This window comes from Plasmopara halstedii (genome assembly GCF_900000015.1).
Source record: "Plasmopara halstedii genome assembly, contig: Scaffold_1343, whole genome shotgun sequence".
Taxonomy (NCBI): domain Eukaryota; phylum Oomycota; class Peronosporomycetes; order Peronosporales; family Peronosporaceae; genus Plasmopara; species Plasmopara halstedii.
In genome coordinates this window covers 643,273-643,996 of record NW_020188258.1, presented here as the reverse complement: position 1 = coordinate 643,996, position 724 = coordinate 643,273, and positions in this window count along the sequence as shown.

Genomic DNA, 724 nt, shown 5'->3' with positions numbered 1-724 from the left:
CGGTACTTCCAACGGCGGTTACTCACCGAGGACACAATGAAAGGTTTTCACATGGTATAACGAAGGCTAAAAACGTTTCCGGTGTTTGGTGACTTTGTTGAACGCTTTCCAGGTACCACAAATGTGCGTGATCCTACGTAAAATAATACTTTTTCAAAAACGATATGCAAAAATGGGAGGGTATAAATTTTGAAAGGTTATTTGGGAGGCTTTTCAGCCACGTGTCATTTCCCAATTTTCCGACTCCTCACAAATAGTTTGGAGATGTATATGATCATGAAAAAGTTTTTTGAGCCAAATATGCAATAGAAGCGTACGACATTCGGCCAAGAAACAAGGGGGGAAGTTACTTATCTGATGATTACAAAAATCACATAAAATGAGCAGCATAATAACAAATATTGCTTATTATCATTTTGTACAATGTTAGAGAATTCGATAACTTCACTGCCTTAGTATTAGCAAACAGAGTGTAGCCTTAATTTACTGACGATATCACTTAACATCTCTCTTCACTACGCACCCATTAACTATATGAAACCCCTTCATCACCTGCATTTCATTGACTGTTTAGAAGAAGCCGGTCCGCAATCGTTGTAGGATCGTTCAAATAAACTTGCACAGGATCCCTCTTACGCAAGGTCAGCTGCATTCACACTCGCACATATGGCGCTTAGACGAATTTCTCGTATGGTGTTGCAAAAGTCAATTTGAGATCGCTTGC